Source organism: Lissotriton helveticus, chromosome 2_1, assembly GCF_964261635.1.
Source record: "Lissotriton helveticus chromosome 2_1, aLisHel1.1, whole genome shotgun sequence".
Lineage (NCBI taxonomy): Eukaryota > Metazoa > Chordata > Amphibia > Caudata > Salamandridae > Lissotriton > Lissotriton helveticus.
This window is the reverse complement of record NC_136059.1, coordinates 956550295-956570990: the sequence shown is the minus strand read 5'-3', so window position 1 is coordinate 956570990 and position 20696 is coordinate 956550295. Positions and strand designations below refer to the sequence as shown.

At 39.9% G+C, this 20696-nt stretch overlaps 1 long non-coding RNA gene across 1 annotated transcript in view; it reads right to left on the bottom strand.

The window, feature by feature from the left end:
• Positions 1-11432: 11432 nt before the first annotated feature.
• Positions 11433-20696, bottom strand: part of LOC144819556 (uncharacterized) — a 378156-nt gene continuing 368892 nt past the window's right edge. Inside the window, exon 3 of the long non-coding RNA XR_013607441.1 lies at positions 11433-11595. This is a non-coding gene — a long non-coding RNA (uncharacterized LOC144819556). The remainder of the gene's footprint in view (positions 11596-20696) is intronic.

Genomic DNA, 20696 nt, shown 5'->3' with positions numbered 1-20696 from the left:
ACTCTGCCTAAAATCTTCACTGAGGAGTCCAAGAGCGATATGGGCCTATAGCACCCTGGATCATCCCGCTGACCCTTTTTAAAAATAGGGACAATAGTTGAAATGTTCCAGGAAGGTGGTGTAGGGTTGTTATTAACAGCAGAAAAAACGTTAGTCAACACCTCTGCCCACAACTTTGGGGAGTGTAAGAAAAAGTCTGCTGGCACCCCATCGGGGCCCGGGGCCTTATGCTTGGATGTGGCCAGAATGGCTTTCTCCACTTCTATACTAAGAAAGTGTATTGGGGTAGCGTCCAGGGATGCCAACGAGGCGGCTTGGGTTACCAGGTCATTATCCCCATACACATTTTTAAAATGAGACAACCACTTGTCATCTGTTATGACACAGTCCGTGGCCTCATTACTTTGATCAGAAAAGAATGGTTGTTTGATTGTCTCCCAAAATTTCCGGCTGTCCTTCAGGACAGCCGTAGATAGGAGATTTTCCCACGCTTCCCGTTTGATACTGTCCTTTCTAGTTTTAATGGCTGACTTGTAAATTTTCCTTAGTCTAGCGATATCGCCCTTTGCCCTTGGCACTTTTTTCAGGGCTGCCATCAGTGATCTATGTGCGTTGGAGCATGCAGTATCGAACCAGCGCTTCTTGGTCAGTACTCCTTTCACTGGCTTAGCCGTGAGGTCCAGTGCCACCTGTCCACAAATTAACTCAAAGGCCCCTATAGTCTCCCGACCCGGGGTACGCGGATTCTGACACATCTCTACCTGTTCCTTAATTTTTGGATAGATCTCTGCATAAAAGTTATCTGGGACCACCTTGGCCCACTTAACCCTCCTACCCTGATCGGTGGTGTGCAAAGTGTGATCCGGTCTCGCTTTCCCCGGGTTAGGCCCCATATAATCTCCCCAAGCCACCTCAAGTACAACGGGGTTGTGATCACTGTGGTGAGATGGCACGGTACTATAGGAGATCACCTGGTTTAAAATACCTTGCGTTATGAAGATATAATCAATTATAGTTCCTGGGCTAGTGCCAGTGAAAGTAGCCATTCTTGATCCACCCTCTAATTCAAACAAACCAAAATTAGCTAAAAAATCTTCAAGCTCCTCTCCTTCTACAGTATGTTTAAAGTGAGGTCCCTCGTAACCTTCGCCCCATTCCTTATTTTTTAAACTGCATGCTAACGTGCAGGGATGAATATTAAAATCACCTAATAAAATGTACTCTGTGTTAGACTGTATGTTCTGACTGCCTGACCCTAGTATAATATCTAGGGTGGCAATATTACTACCATTATTGTCCCTATTCCCTGAGTTATAAAAATTAATGTATAGAGACCTCCCAGTGGGGCTGATCTCTCTCTCTACGATGAGGATATTATGTGAGTCTATATTGATCTGTTTTAAGGTGCCCTTCAGATCTAGGGAAAATAACATTAGCAGGCCTCCCTTGGCTCTGCCAGAGCGGCTAGGAATAGCTGCCTTGGCAAAACTAGTGAAGCCATCCCACCAGAAGTTAGTAGTAGTATCCCAGGTTTCCTGGAGGGCGATAATATTATGACGTACAACAAAACTTGACCACTCCTTATCATTACGTTTGGAATTGAGACCCGCTACATTGCAACTTAAAATCTTGCAAGTTTCTACAGTATTCTTTGCCACATGTGCATTCAAGGGTACCCCCTCCACTACTCTTAGATGCGGGCTTCCATCAGCCGGTGGCTTATCCACTATCTCTGCTACCTATGTATGGTCATGAAAGATACTAATATTCTTATTAAGAACGCCACCAACGACCTCGTCAAGAGTTTGGTCAGGGACTATTTTCCTTTCAGTAACGGCTTGAATTTTACAGCCTTCCAACCTTATATCCTCATTCCTTTTTATATCATTACTGAGCCCTCTGTCCCTATCATTAGAGTTACTTGTTATACATATGTCCCTTATTCCATTTGGTGTCATGTTTAGGCAGCCCGTACGTCAATCGCAATCATTTAAGTTTGCCAGAACCCCAAACCTATTTGCTGAACCAAACCCCCAATTGTAAACTGGTGCCCCTGATCCCCAACCATTTGTTACTGCGTTCCACCCAGGTAGTGGTGTTCTGGGGCGCATTGGGAAATGCTCGTCAGCCAACCAGGCTCCAAACCCATTCCCATGGTTCCCACGGTCATTAACCTGATCCCCCGGGCCCCACCTATTTGTTGTATTCCAGTGTAATCTATGGGACCTAGCAAATAGCACATTCTGGTGGTCACCTGGCCCTGTGCCAACTCTATTCACTGGGCCTATACCATAGTCATCATACAGGGGTCTAAAACCCCCACCCCTTCTGTGATTTCTTGTGGTCCACCCTGATCTTAAGTCATTTGGCTGAATCACATTTTGCTGTTCACTATAAAAGAATTTAAGGGTGAGAGGGATTATAGAGCCACTTCTTCGTTGGGGTGGCAAAATATTTGACAGGACATTTGGGAGCACATCTGCGTTTAAAAAATTTAACACTACGCAGTCCCCTTTAAACTTTTTTTGCCTATTCCCTATCCATGTCATCCTCCTCGCCATTACAATTTCCCCTGCCAACTGATCTTTCCCGTGATATGTCATCTTCATATTGTTTGTCAACCAATGTAACGCCTTACTTGTTAGGGATGGAATAGATTCTGCCTGACCGGGGGTTAAGGTAGGTACGTTAGCTAGAACCAAAACCAAAGGTGAAGCTTCCATTATAAATTGTGAGGGATCATCTCCTAGTGGTGGCGGAGTTGGGACAGTAGGTGGAAGTATGGGAGCCTCACTCACTACTTCTTGGGTGAGTGCAGCTGTAGATACCTGCCCAAACGTGATGGTCTCTACCAGCCCTTCCTCCACTACCATTGCACCCCCATTGTTTCCTATCATGGTGTCTGGTGATTTAGAAACAAAGCTTACAACATTTTCTAGTTCTTCTGCCACCTTGCGCTGCTCCCCTCCCATCCTTTTCACTTCAGCAGTAAGCTTGTCAATTTTCCCGATCAGTGGTTTAATGATGGTCTTTATCTTTTGGTCTATCATGTCCGCAATCCTATTAAATAGGTCGTCGTCTATGATTTGTCTAAGGTTATCTTCCTCATGTTCCAGATTTTTTCCCTTAGACTTTGGTGGGGAGGCAGTCCTTTTCCTCACTGTACGTAGCCCCCCCCCCGTTTCGGCTGAATTTTCCTGCAGGTTCTCATCGCCCTAGTCACTGGCGCTGGGGGTGAGAGTTCCTCCGCTATAAGTTCCGGTTGAGGCTCGTGGTCAGACTCAACATTAGCCTCCGCGTCAGCTAACAATTCAACACTTAGATCTTGAATTCCATTGACAGTAAGGTTGGTATTTGGAGTATTCATACTAAGATCTTGCGAGGGTATGTCCGACATTTGTGCGCTAGTTGAGGGGCTGACTGTCAGAAGGACGGGGGATTGACTCAAGCCCAAAGATTGCCTCCTTTCGCTGTTTATTTTATTTACCACTTGGACCATATAATTGTCCATAGTGTTAAGCGACTCTGGGGCTACATTAGCCTTTTTCTTTGACATCTTCACAGGTAAATTTGAGCGCTAAAAAACAACACAGACTAGAAGCAACCTAATAGGAACACACTGCTTACTTCAAACAGCTTGCGTTAGATGTAACACGGGCAGAGTGGCTGGCCCAGTCCAGTCACGGCCAGTCTCGGACTGTCTAAGACTGTCCCGCCCTTGTCCCGGGCTTCTCCCGGGCGCTTCCCGCGCGCTCCCGCGCAGCGGGACTTAGCCGTTTAATTTATATGGTCCAAGGAGGGAGAGGGAGAGGGAGGAGCCTGCAGGGAGAGCTGCCCAGGTGGCTTCAATGGGGGCGGGCGGGCGCTCCTGGGACAGGTAGTCCTGCGCCTCCGCCTGTAGGTTTGGTGAGCGATATTCCCCTCCGGATACAAGATGTTTTAAGGTAGCTTTCCACACGATGCGGGACCCGCGTAGCGGGTACCGCGAGTTGCTGACACAAACGAGAGGGAGAGAGGTCAGTTCCGCTGCCACAAACAAGCTGCTGCCAGGAAAATAATTCACGAGGTTCTTTACTGTTCCATTGCATCCAGACAGTCAGCAAATGTTTGCGTTTCGGTTCCAAGACCGCATATTAGCATGGTGTTGTATCCCTCAAGGGTATACAGAGAGTCCATCTATCTTTAATCAGTTGTTAAAAAGATCTTTGGAGAATCTAAATTTACCTGGAAAATCGACATTAGTTCAGTACATTGATGATCTTCTCGTAAAAGCAAAAACCCGACATAACTGTGTTACAGATACAATTACTCTTTTGAATCACCTGGCAGATGAGGGACATAAAGTGTCTCCTGCAAAATTACAGTTTTGTAAACAAGAAGTAAAATACCTTGGGCACAGAATTGCAAAGGGAATCAGACAAGTGACAATTGAAAGAATAAAAATGATTCAGGGAATGCAACCTCCAAAAACACAAAGACAGGTCAGAATGTTTCTAGGGATGGTTGGCTATTGTCGTCAATGGATTAGTGGTTTTTCAGTAATTGCAAAACCGCTGCAGAGACTATCAAAAGCTGACATAATAGACCCAATTGTTTTGACAGAAATTGAGATGGAAGCTTTTGAGAAGTTAAAAAGAAGTTTGTGTGAAGCACCTGCTTTAGGCATGCCCGATTATGAAAACGATTTTGAGTTGTATTGCAGTGAAAGAGAAGGATGTGCATTGTCTGTTGTAATTCAGAGACATGGAAAACTGAGAAAGCCAATAGCATATTTCTCAACAGTACTTGATCCTGTTGCAAAAGCATTACCAGGCTGCTTAAAAGTGGTGGCTGCAACAAGTGTGAGTCCAGAACAAAGTGAGGGAATTATAATGGGATTTCCTGTAAAAGTCTATGTACCCCAATCTGTTGAAATTCTCCTTACTAGAAGTAAAACACAGCATTTAACAAGTAACAGACTTACAAAATATGAGAAAGTTATTCTGGGATCAGATAACGTTTCGATAGCAAGGTGTGTGAATTTAAATCCTTCCACATTATTGCCTGATGGTACTGTGACAGAAATCAGGAATGAAAATGACATTGATCATGAGTGCTTGGATGTTTTGGAATATTGCACCAAGCCTAGGCAGGACATTAAAGATGTTCCTTTGCCTGTGTCAGATTTTGTTTACTTTGTTGATGGTTCTTGCCTGAGAACAGAGGAGGGTTTTCTGAGAGCAGTATATTCTGTATGCACAGTTGCTACTGTAATTGAAGCATCATGTCTTGACGGAATTTCTTTTAGCTCAAGTAGCAGAATTGATTGCTTTGGTTCGTGCATGTGAAAGAGCAAAAGATTTAAAAAATAACTATAGTGACTGACAGTCAATACGGATATGGAGTTGTACATGATTATGGACAGCTCTGGTCTCAAAAAGGTTACTTAACCTCTGCAGGTACTCCTATCAGAAATGCAAGTCTGATCAAGAGATTGATCGATGGCATTCAACTACCAGAAAAAATTGCTGTTGTAAAATGTTCAGCTCATAAAAAAGGTGAAGATTTTATTACAAAAGGAAATGCTTATGCAGACGAGATAGCGAGGTACTGTGCGAAAAACAATTATTCAATTAATCGGCAAAAGAATGATGAACATGTCTTGAGCTCACTTATGCTAACATCTGTAGTTGAAACATGGCAGGGAGTGAAAGATTTACAAGATGAGGCAAATGATGAAGAAAAGGATACATGGTTAAAAGAAGGTTGCAGACAGCGAGAGGAAGATGGGATTTGGGTATACAAAGATGACAGACCAGTTTGACCAAATAGCATGATAGCTGACATGGCTAGGATGTATCATGGACAGGGACATATAGGAAGAGATTCTATGATCAGACTTTTCAGACAGACTTGGTATAACCCAAAGTTCAGAATTATTGCAGAGTCCCTTTGTCAAAGGTGCTTAATTTGTCAACAAATGAATCCCAACAGAAAAACAGTTGTGAGCATGGGAACCATAGGACGGGAGGGTGGTCCTTTCACTAGGTTACACATGGATTTCATTGAAATGCCTCCACACAACAAGTTACACTATGTCCTTGTGATAGTCTGTTTGTTTTCAAGGTGGGTTGAAGCGTTTCCTACACGCCACAATGATTCTGTTACTGTTGCAAAATTACTGTTAAGGGAAATGATACCCAGGTACGGATTTCCGGTGACTTTGGAAAGTGATTGTGGAACACATTTTGAAAACAGATTGTTAAAATTGGTTTGTGAAGCTTTAAATATAGAACAGAAGCTACATTGTGCATACAGACCAGAAGCATCAGGTGTTGTTGAGCAAGTGAATGGAACTATTAAAAATAGGATTGGTAAAATGTGTTTATCTACAGGTATGAAGTGGACTGACGCACTTCCACTGGTTTTGATGTCTTTAAGAAGTACTCCTGATAAAAAGACAGGTTTAAGCCCTCATGACATTCTCATGGGCAGAGTCATGAGACAGGCATTTATACCAGTAGGAAAATTGATGACTATTAATGATAGCGTCATTTTGGAATACTGCAGAAACCTGTCTGACGTGGTGACTTCTGTGTTCCATCAGGTGGGAACTGAAGTGATAACAAGAGACAAAGAGCAAGCACATGATCTGTTACCAGGTGACTGGGTAAGGACAAAAGTTCATCGAAGAAGAAACTGTCTAGTACCTAGGTGGCAGAAAGCAAGGCAAGTCATTCTTGTCACAACAAATGCAGTAAAGTGCAAAGGTTTGAAGAGGTGGATCCACGCAAGCCATACTATTCGTGTACCTCCACCTGAAAATTCTGATGAAAGTGACAGTGATACTACAGCAGATTCAGATTCTGAAGAAGAACCTGAGAAAAATCCAGATCCTGAAGTTCGACAGAAAAGTCGACATCTGGAAAGTTCAAATGTAAATCGCGCATTAGATGATAAAGATTCGGAAATGGTGATACTAGACTCTGAAAATGATGAAGATGTGTTAGAAAAAGAAGCAGAAAAAGAGTCTGATCAAATTGTGATTCAAGACCAGGAGAGTATTGAAAAGCAGAAGAGAAGTTCTGAAAGCAGGAACGGAAATTCTGAAACTGGGAAGTTGAAGGTAATTGAAGAAGAAGAAGAAGACGAATTACCAAGTACCAGCTATAAAGATAAAGTTCCTAACGGAGTGAAACTGCTGAATAAAGAAGTACCTGAGTCTAGAATTCAAATTTCTGACAGTGAAACTGAAGAGAGTGATGAAGATTCTCAGATAAGAAAATTCAGAAAAAGAGCTTGGAGAACAGAGTGTAATGTGACTGAGCCAAAGAAGAAATTGCCAAGAAAAGGTGATAATTGGCCAATTGAAAATGAAGGCCTAAAATATAGATTGGTGAAAAGATCTAAATTAAATGAAGTGTCAAGTCAGAAAGATGTCACTGGAGAGAAAAGTGAAGTAGGGAAGAAAATAGAAGTCATTAGTGGTAGAGCAAAGAGAATTGTGAAGGCAAATCAAAAATATAAGTCTCCTGAGTGGACTTACATCATCATTCCACCTGTGGTGGAAGTGAACAGTAGTAGTCAGGAAGAGATAGATGACAATAGTGATAAGGATTGAAATGTTTCTGTAAAATTTAGGGTTTTTATTTTGGCATAAGGCTGAAGAAATTGTGTTAGGTGACACAAGGTCGAAGAAATTGTGTTAGCTGGAAAAACACATTGATGTAAGACGCAAGGTCGAAGAAAAGGGTGGGGGATTTCTTTAAAAAAAAATTTAAAATAGGGGGGTGTTAGAAATTAGAAATTTTGAGATTTTAAAATTTAGATTTTTGTTTTATAAGGCTTTTTGTTATCAGAGTGAAAAATGCCTTATACTTTTACTAATACTAACTCAAGATGTTCTATTTTGAGAAGATGCTGTAAAATGTCCTTGATTTGTGTGGTTTTAATAATTCTGATATGGTTAGTTTTAGCTGTTATTTTTCCTTTTGGAATAGATAAGGAGTTATACAAGGCTAATATGACAAGCAAAGCTTCTGTTAGACAAAATAAACATAGTGCAACAAGCAAAATTAACAGAGTTATTGAGCACAAACCAGAGATTCATCAAGATAGATCTGTTGGTGATTTTTCTAGCAATACTTTTTCAAGACTCCTGGCTGAGTATTTAAAGGTCATGGAAGTCAAAGACTGTTATATTTGTGTGAAATTGCCTGCTTCTGTTTCGGAGGGAGTAACTTATAACATGCTTCCTCTTACTTATGGCATAACCTGTAGTGTGATAGCTAGTTTATTTTATCAAACTGGTCGTTTAGAATATTACTATTCTAATTATGATGAGATTTTTGCAAATCTAAAAATTGAGAAAAGCTTAAATAAGCACAAATAAGCTAAACAGATGAGGGAATTTTTCATTGTGACAAATGAACTCACTTATGAGTATGCTTTAAAAAAACAATTTGACTTGTAAATTGAGATCTGAGGAAAACTCTTTCCTGAATCTAGTTGAGGAGAGAAGAGCAATTTATAAAAGAAACGAAATGCTCAAGCAGACCAAATCGAAAACCTGGCAGTTAGAGGACGAAAAACTTAATGGTAAATCTTTTGAAAATGTTGCTATTCACATTGACAAACCAATTAGTGGAAAATGTTGTATTAGGAGAGATAATACTTTATTTGATAATTATTTTGTAGCTGCAAGTCATTGTGAAGACACTTATCAAATCATGGGGGGTTGGGGATTCAAAGGTGGCAAAGATCCAATTTACCCTGGAATTTATTTTGTATGTGGAGACAAAGTTTACTACAACCTCCCAGACCACTGGTATGGGACTTGTTTTGTTGGATTAGTTTTTCCAAAAAAATTCCATGTTGACAGAAATGCAGAAGGTTCATTTGAAATCAGTAATCATCTAAATAGATTTAAAAGAGAAAGTTTCTCAGAAATTGTGGGAGACATTTTTGAAGCAGTAATACCTTTAGTGGGTATAACCCTGAATGCAGGTAGAATTAGAAAATTGTCCACAATTGTTGACAGATTGTCATCTGACACAGCTAGTGGCTTTCAATTAGTGGATACTGAGGTCATTTCTATACGATCTATGGTAGTGCAGAATCGTCTTGCTTTAGATATTCTCCTAGCAAAAGAGGGAGGAGTTTGTGGCATTTTACATGTCCAACAATGCTGTACCTATATTCCTGATAAGAGTCAGAGTATTGAAATGTATATCAAAAATATTACTGAGTTGCAATCAGAAATTGTACCCTTAGAAGAGGATGATTTTTCAGAACGTCTGAGCAAGAGATTTGAAGCAATCAAAACCTGGTTTCAAGAGATTGGTGGTTCAATTCTTGGCAAAATACTGACACCTTTATTAGTTATAGTCTTTGTGATACTGTTGTTAAAGATTAGTTGCATGTTACACAAGAGAAAGAAATACCTGAGGGAAAAGAAGAGAATATACAAGATCAGAAAGGAACAGGAGAAAGAGATAGAATTGGAAGAGTTTCGTAGAACCCAATATGAGAGTTGCAGACAAACAGCTGAGACAAGACTTTAGAAATACTAACACAGTGAAAATCAAAACATGTTCTTCTTTGGGATATAAAACATTTTGCTAAATTTTTGGGTGTAGTTTGGTGTTTTTGAAATCACCAGATGAGGAAGTTGATGGAGCGAGATTTTAAAATAAATTTGTTTTTGACTCGCAAAGTTAAACTTCTATAACAAAATAATTATATTAATGTGAATGGAGTGAATATTACTAAACCAACCTAGATTAAATTGCAAATCATGACACCTGGGTACTGATGTATGTGCTCATATATGTGCTTTATGTTGCAAATGCTAGTTTGTGAAAAATAATAAACTAATTTTGTTTATTGTTTTGTCAGAATTAAATGCGGCTGATTTATTAATAACATGTGCTTATTTGCGTGTGCTCATGTTTTGTCCTTTTGTCTTTACGTTGCACAATTCTGTTTGTTGCTTTATTTGCTTCTGCTAGGTAACATTTATTAATGGGTTAATAATTAGCAAAGGTGGGTGGGTAACAGAACGAATTCTATTTCTTTTAATTAATTGATGTTTTGTGTTTGTTTATACATTAGTTTTACGAATGGGCCTAAAGAAAATGGCTGGCAGTGCTGCAGTTTTCAAGACTTGACCAGAGTGAAGCCTTCACTCATGCGCAGACGAAATAATATTTTGCTGAGCTGACAACGTTTTGTGCAGAAATAATTATGGTCGAGTCGGATGTGTTCTTGGAGTCATAGCCAAGGACAGGATGCTGAATTGCCTGCCAAGATTAGAAAGTAAAAAGTTTCTCCCCGGGAAAGTATCTTTTTGAGGAAGCAAAAAGGATGGTGAAACTAAGAACAATAAGGTCTATGATGAGGCCCCGGACTTTGTCAGGAGATCGTGACCTAATAGTGGACTGACATGGCTCAGCCAATTGAAAGTTTGGATTTTCAGAAAAACGTGCGATAAAGATACTTTAGTTAGTTAGAAAAGGTATAAAAACTGTCCCCATGGGAGGGAGGGGGCTCTTGCTGCTCATCTTCTCCTGATTCCTGTTAGGCGTGATGTGCTGAAAGACTCTTTGGAGCACGTAAGGATTAATAGGGTTGAATGACTATACTTCTATTTCTTTAGGCGAAATGAGTTTTTTAGACAGGGAAAATAGGGCTTAGGTGATGGTAAACTGTTTATTCTTCATTTAAAATGTTATTTGATTTTGCTTGAAACTGTCAGATTAATTTGCTATTCTTCTAACAAAATGCATTTTCCTTGAATAAATAGTTAATAAATAAGTTTTTTTGAAAAAACAAGCTGGACTTGTTATTTCATAGTCATTACCATCAGCAGATCCATTTGCCTAAGTGACTTAATTAAATGTAAAACTTTACAAAAACCTTGGTGAAATCATTCTACTGCAGTTGTATATAAAATGTGTATATATTTCATAAATAGGTTTATTAATTAGGTCACATGATTCAGTTGCTCAAAATATGTCACATTAGTTTATGGGCCTTGTGAGTGTTTTATGATTAATGGTGAGTATTGTGGAGTTGGATAACGTTGCTATGACATTTTTTCTATAGGGGTGTTGGATCACTGGTAAAATGGCGGGTATATTGTATATGGCTAGAAGAGGATTAAAAGAAACCCTAAAGGCGGCAGATTGGTCAAACGCAGTAACGTTGATAGAGTTTTATGTAGGAATGATGGAACATATTGGAAGTGTTGCCTTGAGGGTCTTTAATTATGCCTAATGCTGACTTCTGGTCTTCAGTTCTCCTCATATGTGTCAGGAGAATGACGATTCTCCAGTTATTATGCAGAGAGAATCTTGATTTCATTAAAGACAAATGGAGGATAACATTGAGCATATACTTTTATTTGCTGCCCAAACATGCAGCCCTTTAAAGAACATTAATACATCATAAACATGTAGAATGGTTGTGAACAATTATAACTATCCAGTGCACAGGGCTGTCTTCCTCTTTAAACTGCGAACAAACAAGGGTAAAAGGAATCCATCTCTGGTATTAAGGAAATGCAGAAGTTTTGAAAAACATCTTGTTGCACATCTCAATCCTAGGTGGAATTATCTAAAATAAGAGAAAAGGATTATAAAGGGAAAAAGCACTGGATGATAAACATATTATAAACTTACATGTTTAGCAGGTTTTATGTGGCAAGTTAAGCTGCTTACTGTTTCGTTAACCTTTGGAATGTTTTGTTCCTAGAACCTTTACTGTGTCATGCTTCGTTCTATGCTGGGCCCGGCAGTAGCTGCTTGTCTCCTGTTCATGCAGCTGCTTCTGCCATGGGCTCCCTACTATTTATCTTTATTTGCTATATTCAAATAAAGCTCGCTTGGATTTGAAGTGGTGTCTACGAGAGTACCTGTTTTACCCACCTCCACATTTTAAAAACTCAAAGAAACCTTAGTATCCCTTCTCTCCTCATAGGGTGAGGAGGGTGGGATAATGTTAGCCTCCGTTTGTCTTTAATGAAATCAATAATCTCTCTGCATAATAATTGGAGAATCGTCATTTCATTACAAGACCGGAGGCTACCATTATGAATGTTCAAAGCTGCTGAGAGCTACATTGCTAACATGCTCTATTGGTCTTAAGTAACATTTTTCAAAGGTGTTTTTAGTTAGACCAATCAGCTATTCTAAGAATCTCGAAAGAGATCCTCCTAACCAGAAACTAGTACTAGACATTGCCCCTCTAAATGAGAGGGCCCCAAATATTGACAGGTCTATGCCAGCTTCACTCATTATGATTGGTATCCATGTAGCTAAAGTTGCTGAAGAGGCTGGTTTATAGAGTTTAACATAAGATAAAAGCAGTTGATCAACTCCATTCTTCCTAAATTGTGCAATTTTGTCATCATAAACTTTCATGCATCTTACCACACACAATTTTTCACAGTCATTGAAAAGAGGATAGAAAACAGAGTCAGACATAGTATTTGTTCTCTCCCAAATGTTGAAATGTACGCCTTCATTAGAATAAAATCTGTTAGATAACTCAAGAACCTTTATATCTGAAACTCGTTTGAAAGAAGTTAGGCAAAGTAAAGTTGCCAATTTCATGGAAATCTGTTTGAGAGATAAGAAGGTATTATCTTGCCAAATACAAAAACTTTGAAAATTAGACTAACATCCCACAACGAATCATAACGTGCTTTGGGGGTCTTTTAAGTCTAATCCCTCTCTAACTCATTTGATAAGAGAGTTGCTACCTATTGCAAGATTATTCACTAAAGCATGCTGTTGTAAAGTTACTTATTTGTTTATGTAGCCTTTATCTGACACTAGCTGATGTTCATATATTCTAGTGACATCTGTGTATTCTAGAATGGGAAAGCTGCTTTGGCTCAAAGTTAGAATGTGGAGGAGATTACATAGATGAGCCAGGGGCGGTTGGGTGGCTGAGCTGTTTATCCTACCTACTCAAGATTAAACAACCTAAGAAGATTTCCTGACTCCCTTGTTTTCATCCATCAAAGATTTCACCTTTTAACACTGGCGACGACTGGGAAACAACAGCTCAACTCCAATTAATTAAATCATCGGTCCTTTTATTTTTTGTATACCTCAAGATTGCTTTTAAGTTAGAATTTCTTCACACAACTCATTGCTGCAAGCGAAGAATTTCTTCAATCAGCTAAATGCTCTTCAGACCGACATATATGGCGAACTCGACTTAGTTTGTTTCTGCTATCATTCAGAACAAAACTTTCAAGTAAGACGTTTATTTTTTACTTAGCGCGTGCAACATAACACATGGACAGGGTGCTACCTTAATGTGAAGAGACATTTAAACTAAGGCACATCAAGCGTTAAGCGTTAAATATAATTAAACGTAATAAGTCACCGCGGACCGTAAGGTTACGTTATTTATATTTGAAACTTCACTTACTGCCTTGTCCCTCTACACACGGTTACCTAGCAACACTGATGCGCACAGCAACACTGTTTCTGCCGCTCATGTGCGTTGTCACTCCGATGTCTTCATTGTTTTTGTTTGCTTACAGCGCTGACACGCACAGCTTCTGTTGAACACAGCGTGTCTAATGTACAATATTTCCGTTATACCCACAACGTAATTTGCATCTGCTCAGTACTACGTTGAAAAAATGCTGACGTGCACAGCTCCTCTTGTAAATCGGGCGTTGATATACAATTATTATTTTTTTTTTACACGCTAAACTCATTCATCAAGAGTTGTGTATTTTATGGTTATACTCTCTTCAACTTAAGTTGTTTTTTCTTACATTATAAAATAGAATTTTACAAGACTTGGATATGTATGGTAACGTTTTCATAAACTACAGTAAATACCGATACATTTTGGACAGTTGCTGCCATCCATCTTCTCTCATAATATGAACATATATATATTTTTTTCTTAGCAGATTAATGTGTCCTATTACTGTTACTCACAGCTATCTACTTTGAATTCATTTTTTTTTGTTTTGTTTCATAATTATTTTTTGGGGTGAAATTACAGTCATGCAAAACGTCACAGCGGCTCCGTTTTTTTTTTGCAGTCCCCAGGAGATCCTCCCATCAAATGGTCTAAATGGAAAAAGGTCTTCGAACGATATGCCCGTGTTTGTGGTACCTCTCTCTGTGTTGAGAGGAAAACAGCTTTGCTTATGCACTGTCTTGGATCAGAGAGTCAAGATGTTTTTGATCATCTTCCAGATGTTACGGACAGTGCTGCAACAAATCTGAATGAATTTGAGTTGTGCATTTATAAACTGGACGCACATTATTTGCCTAAGGTCAGTACAATTTTAGAACGTTACAATTTTGGTAGACGTATGCAAAAAGAAGGGGAAAGTATTGAGAATTACGTTACTGACCTAAGACATTTGGCTTCAACTTGTAAATTTAATACACTTATAGATGAAAGCATAAGAGACCAATTTATGTTGGGTTGTGTGTCTGAGAAGTTGCGTGATGAATTATGGCTCAAGGATGAGCCTTCTCTTGATGAAGTTTTAGTGGTAGCCAAAAGAATTGAGCATTCTCTTGACTGTGTCAAAGAGATTAAGAAAGATCTCAATAAAGATGTTTCAGTGGTCAACACAAATGTAACTTTCAAGTCAAAGGACTCTCAGATGAAAACTCAAGTTAAAGACAAACAAACAAATAAGTCTTGCATTCAATTCAGTAAAGAAAATAAATGTTTTAGATGTAACAATGCTGGCCACTGGAATAATGATAAATCATGTCCTGCCTTGAATGCTGTATGCAGTTATTGTAAAAAAAAAAAAAAAGGGGGACATTTTGTTATTGCCTGTAGGATCAAATCTTCTAAACAAAGAGTGAATTAAATTTATCATGACAATTCGACTGATCAACATGATTTTGAATGTGGTGAGATGGTTGTTCAGGTTGGTGGTGATGGACCGTTAGACTACATTCTTGTGGAAGGTCAGAAAACCAAAGTATTATTTGACTCTGGTCTAAAAATTACCATTGTTTCAAATACGTTTTGTAGTGATAATTTAAGTTCCAAAAGTGGTCTTTTAAAAGCTGACATCCGTCCCACTGCTTATGGGGGAGACCCTATTAAATTAAGAAGGTATTTTGTGGGTCTAATAGAATATAAGGTTCGCTTTATTTCTGGGAAAGTTTATGTCTCCAAGAAGGGTGACAATATTATCAGTTGGTGGCATCAGAAAGATCTGGGTGTTATATTAGATCCTAATAGCACTCCTCCCATAATTCTTAAAGAGAGAGGAATTATTAAATCTGTTGATAATCTTTCTTCTTTACAAGCTCAACTGATGGAGGAATATCCACAAGTGTTTGGTGATAAACTTGGGTGTTTAAAGGGCTATTGTCATAAAATAAAATTGTCTCCAGGATCTAGTAAAGTGCATATTGTTCTTTTCACTGTCAAAGATGAGATGTTGAAGGAGTTGGAGAAGCTTAAATCTCAGGGCATCATTGAAGAAGTTTAAGGAACATCCTGGTTGGCTCCAGTAGTGGCTGCAAGGAAGGCTGATGGGTCTTTGAGATTATGTGTAGATCTCAGGCAGCTCAACAAATATGTGCTTGTAGACAAATATCCACTCCCAAACATCTCAGAACTTTTGAGCATGGTACGTAGTGCCAAAATGTTCAGTACAATTGATTTGATGTCTGCGTACCATCAGATTTTACATGATCAGAGCTCCAGGGATTTAACAGCTTTTGTTACACCTTTTGGGACTTTTAGATTTATAAGACTCCCTTTTGGTCTGGTCTCCGCAGCCTCTGTCTTCCAGCGAGTCATGAAGAAGGTATTACTCAATGTACCAGGAGTCTGTGTTTACCAGGATGATATTTTGGTCCATGGGTGTGATGAATTGGAGCATGGGAAGAGAGTCCGACAAGTATTAGACAGACTTTCTGATCACAATCTTACCATTAACCGTGAGAAGTGCAACTTTGGTCTTGATAAAATTGATTATTTGGGTCATACTATAATGGCGGATGGTGTGGTTCGCAAGGCCGAATTGGTCCACACCATCAGAGATCTAACTCCCCCCTCATCTAAGGAAGAACTCATGCGCTTTCTGGGGATGGCAGAATATTATAATAAATGTATTAAAAATTTACTTTAAAAAGGGGCAAACTTTGTGTGGGACGAGTTGTGTGAAAAAGAGTTTATTGAAATAAAACTTAAATTACAAAATGCACCTAATCTTCGAAATTTTGATCCCACAAAATGTTCGATCATCTCTACTGATGCCAGCCTTAAAGGTCTTGGTGCTGTCTTGTATCTAGGTGGTAGAAGCTTGAAAGGTGCTGAATCTAGGTACTCAGTAATTGAGAGGAAGCCCTTGCGGCCTATTGGGCCATTAAAAGTGTTTTACATGTTTCTTTGGGGTACTTCCTTTGTGGTAAGACCAAATCTCAAGCCTTTGTGTGAGGTGTTGACGAGTAAAGGTATTGATTCAATTTCTCCAAGAATCTCTAAGTGGATTGTGGGGTTACAGGGCTTTAATTTTTCTGTCACACATGTTACTGGTTCTGATAACTTTGTTGCAGACACACTTTCAAGACTAGTTCTGGTTGCTCAATCAGACAACCATATTGTGTTGAATCTTATTCGTGATGGTTGGCATCATAAGGAACAGGGAGGACTATCTGTAAAAAATGTTTGGTCCGTGAGAGATCAGCTATCCTGTCGTGAAGAAAAGCTATGGAGAGGTCACAGGCTAGTTCCAACTTTGTCTTTAAGGAAGGAATTATTGGACTTGGCTCATGAGGCGCACTCAGGAATCTCTAAGACTAAGGAAAGAATGTGTTCCACATATTGGTGGCCTGGCCCGGATATTCAGATTGAGCGTTTGGTTAGAGATTGTGTTCAGTGTTCTGTAAGGGAAAAAAACCTGAAGATCAGGACTCAGCCTATGGAAAAGAGGTCTTGCCTCAGTGGTCCCTGGAAGGACATAGCTCTTGATATTTTGGGACCTGTACATGGTGATGGGTCTGACACCTTTGTTATTGTGGTGATGGATTTGTACTCCAGGTGGCCAGAAATATATTTTGTAAGAAATGTGAATACTAATACTGTGATTAATTTTCTAAAGAAACTGATCTCTAGGGAAGGCATACCTGAAAATATACTGATGGACTATGGTGTTCAACTTGTCTCAAGGGATATGGAAGACTTTCTTAGTAATTGTGGTATAGTTCACAAGAAGTGCGCTTTATATCACCCTGAATCTAATTGTACTGTTGAGAGGTTTAATAGAGTTTTAAAAGAAACTGTCTCACTAGCAAAGCAGAATTGCCTTGATTGGAAAGAAGAGGTTTCAAAAAGAGTTAGTGTGTTTTGTTTTGCGCCTCATACTACGACTTGAAAATGTCCTTTTCTTTTGTTTTGTGGGAGACAACCTGATACTTTCCTAGAACCACCATGGGTTAACAAATTTCTTTCTGTCAGGGGTAGAGTTCTGGATTTAACTTCTTGGAAGGAGAAGGGAGATAGTAAGTGTTTGAAAAGCAAAGAGAATTATGATGTGAGACATGCTGTTAAATCTACTAAGGTTTCAGTCGGTGATTTAGTCAAGATCAGAAGACCTGGTTTCTGTGTTTCTGGTGCTAAATTTTTTAAACATTTGAAAAGTCATTAAAGTGTTTGACAACACTGTGAGAACTTCTGACCATAGAGTGTGGAATTTAGGCCTGGTTGCTGTGTGTGATAAGAAGGATCATTTGACTGATCCTCCCAAAAATATTTGTGACAAAGATGTTCCTGTGCTTTTAAAGAGATCCAATAGAATTTCTCATACTCCTTCATACTTGAATGACTATGTTGTATAACGCTATTATGATATTTATATTGTATGTTTTTTTTCTTTTCTTTATTGTTGTTTTTGTGTGATTTTTAATGTGTAAAGGGGGGAGATGTGTATAAAGTTACTTATTTGTTTATGTAGCCTTTATCTGACACTAGCTGTTGTTCATATATTCTAGTGACATCTGTATATTCTAGAATGGGAAAGCTGCTTTGGCTCAAAGTTAGAATGTGGAGGAGATTACATAGATGAGCCAGAGGCGGTTGGGTGGCTGAGCTGCTTATCCTACCTACTCAAGATTAAACAACCTAAGAAGATTTCCTGACTCCCTTGTCTTCATTCATCAAGGATTTCACCTTTTAACACATGCCAAGATGAAATGGCGGATCTGTAACAGTTAATGGTCCTATAAGAGAGACCAGAGTTAAAAAGAGTTGCTAAATGGTTTGCTATCTGTTTAACAGGTACCTCCACAGGATCCAAACTCCTCTCTAGACACCAACTGCATCATTTCTTTCCACACACCCTTATATATTTTCCTGGTTCCTGGAGCCCAGGATTCATCCAATAAGTTCTTAGCTTCTGATGAAAGGTCTGAATATCTATTGGGTCCCCTGAAATCCTCCAAACAAGAATGTTCATTTTCCCCATTAAAGCCAAAGGGAGTTCCTCTCCCTATGGGTCCTGAAGCAGGCCCAAGGATGCTGGATCTAGACGAGGGATATCTATAGCCAGTTCCATCACTCCGAGGAACCACACCTGGGATTTCCAGAAGGGAGGCACAAGAATGATAGTGCTCGACCCTACTCTAGTATAAAAGTTGTAATCAATAAGAGTAAGGAAAACAACAGAGTGGTATAATTATCTTGTTGTGAGCAGCTAACAAAAGGGGAAAACAGCCCTGTGCACTGGATAGTTATTCTTGTTCACAAACAATATATATGTTTATGATGTATTAATGTACTTTAAAGGGCTACATGTTTGGGCAGCAAATAAAAGTATATGCATAATGATGGCCTACTGTCTTGTAATGAAATCTAGATTTTTCTAGAGACACAGAAGCTAGCATTATCCCTTCACACCTATGAGATTCTCAACAAGCATTTGCAATGCAATAGGTCTCGCATTTACTCGAGTTTGAGCTATTGGCATTGTAAATGACAATGCCTTTTATTTATATTTTGGTTTATAAAACATAAATAAAAGACATTGTCATTTACAATGCCAATAGCTTAAACTCGCGTAAATGCGAGACCTATTGCATTGCCTGGGCTCGACAAATGTACTCGACCACTCGCAAATGCGAATATATTTCTTCAAGGGCGAGCCAGTTTTCAGGCCTACTTGACCAGCCTGGCGAGTGATATCTGCCGCTTCAGTGCCAGCTGCTAATTTGTGGGTTGAATGCAATTGAGATTAGGTCGAGTTGAAAAGTGTACTTACTCGACCTGCAGGTCAAGTAAGATTTTTCAGATTTGTCGAGCCCTGATTGCAAATGCTTGTTTGAAAAATGGAGGCCATGCTTTTTGCAGACAGCTCATAAAGGCCAATGTGGGAAGGCACGCGCATTCTCGTGAGTGAAGACGAGAGTGCGCGCGTGCTACTACCCACTTTTTGTGTGACCGCAAAACTTGGTGAAAGCTTTTCTTTAAAAACGCACAAATTCGTCAACTTTTCCAATTAAAATTGTGCTTAGTTGTCGTGATATGTAAACGGAAGGCATAGTAGAAAGGGAAATCATATCCTCTTCGCTTTGCATAGTATTGGCGCTGTCATCGCTGAGAGCGCCGAGGGTGGCCTTTGATTCGGAAGAAGTGCTGCCAGGCGGACTCATTTACGAAGACTATTGACTGTTTATCACAACACTGTTTTGTAAATAGCTGAGAGTATGTGTGGTGCTTAAAGTGATCTTAACCATTACTATCTACGGTAAATCAGAGGCAGGCCACAAGTGCGAGATCTTGTGTTTAATGATGTATGAAAAAGCTGCCTGGTAAAGTGCACCATTAAGAGAAGCTAACAAGGGAAAGTGAAAGAGCATCCGCGCGTTGTAGGCACGGCGTGAGCGTGCACATCGGCGTGACCTGCAGCTCGTGACCGTAGCAGCGCCTGACTAAGTGCTGTGGGGTTGGTGCGGCCCAGGAAGGGGGCCGTCAAAGAGCTTAAAGCAAAAAACACACAACAAAAAAACAGGAAGCGTACAACTCAGCGAAGCAGGCACTGCTGAAGTTCAGCAGGTGAGAGCGGGCCGAGTCGGAGAGCGTGGGCTACTGACCCTGCATCAGAAGGGCACTTAGGTGAGAGCGCGGCCGGAGGGTGGGCAAGCGGCAGGTGGCATCTGGTGTGTGTGTGTGTGTGTCTCTGTTGTTGAGGGAGACGAGTATGGGTGCACTGGCTGGGGGCGGCTGGTGCGTGCATGTGTGTGTGTGTTTCTTGCCGCACTTACTGCATGCAGCTGCCTTGCCTAGACGGAAGGCAGACAGGAGATGTGCACAGTGCGTGGCTGTACATGCGTGTGCACCTGCTCCAATCGCCCTGTTTGTGCCCATCTCCTGTCCCACTTCCGAGGCAAGTCACTGACAATAAGCCTCGCTGGCGACAGCACTTCGCACTGCGTACGCCAGGTTCGACCTAAAAATGGCAAGATTTTACTTTAGTTTGGTTTATTTCAGGTGGCCAGTTAAAAAGAAACTGTTTATGTTGTATTGTGACAGTGTGACAAGTCCCATTTTGACCTCTTCTATTTTAAGTACACGCTTACTTGCAGGTTCTTTTATCTCTTTTAGTAGAAGTGTGAAGTTCTAGGCACATGCAGGAGTGGTAGAATCTTGTTTGCCTCCTATCTAGTTTGACATATTTTATTGTTTTAGTAGTGGATGCTGCCATAACA